This window comes from Diorhabda carinulata, chromosome 1 (assembly GCF_026250575.1).
Source record: "Diorhabda carinulata isolate Delta chromosome 1, icDioCari1.1, whole genome shotgun sequence".
In the NCBI taxonomy this organism is placed as follows: domain Eukaryota; kingdom Metazoa; phylum Arthropoda; class Insecta; order Coleoptera; family Chrysomelidae; genus Diorhabda; species Diorhabda carinulata.
The window spans coordinates 23,212,732-23,213,647 of record NC_079460.1 but is presented as its reverse complement, the minus strand read 5'-3'; positions in this window follow the sequence as shown (position 1 = coordinate 23,213,647).

Below are 916 nucleotides of genomic sequence, written 5' to 3'. Positions count from 1 at the left end.
GAGAACAATAGTCGAAGTTGCAAAAATATATGATAGGCTGTAATTAAATAGGTTAAAATGTGGGCTGACCACAATTCTCAATAAAATGTATAGCCTTGTATGTATATGTATTTCTAAATTACGCTCACTGATTGCTTCGCTGATTCGCATTGGTTTTGAATATAATACGAGGGGGTACCCAAAAATAACCGGAATTATTTTTTAAATGCTATATATTTACAAATATTTACAAAACAACCTCATCCCCCCTCAAAATACTCTCCATTACAAGTAATACATTTGCCCCAGCGGTGCTTCCACTGTTCGAAACATTGTTTGAACTCATCTTTAGAGATGGCTGTCTCGTTCTTTTCTTGATTTCTTCAATGTTTTCAAATCGCTGTCCTTTCATGCCCCTTTTCATGCGTGGAAACAAGAAAAAGTCGCACGTGGACAGGTCACTGGCTAACAGTGATGGCGGAGTGTGCAGGGGCGTTGTCATGGTGGAAGAACCAGTCACCTGTTTGCTGAGCTCCAAGATATTTCACTGATTTGAGACAGTTGATCAATTGTCTGTCGACGATCTGTGCGCACAAGCTCTCGAATTCTTTCAACATTTTCATAGATTCGGGCAGTTGAAGGACGTCCACAGCGAGGTTTGTCATCAATCGACATGTCGCCATTTTTAAATCAAGAAAACCACTCATACACTTGAGTTTTTCCCATAGCATCATCTTTGTAAGCAGTTTTCAACATTAAAAAAGTTTCAGCAGCGTTTTTACCGAGTAGAAAACAAAATTTCACTGAACTGGTGACGAGTTGCGCTAGGCAGGCCCTAGCGGCAGAAAACAAAAGCTCCACCAATAGCAATGCTATTCCAGTTACTTTTGGGTACCCCTTCGTATAGTTGTGGTAGGATGTGGAAAAAATTAAAAGA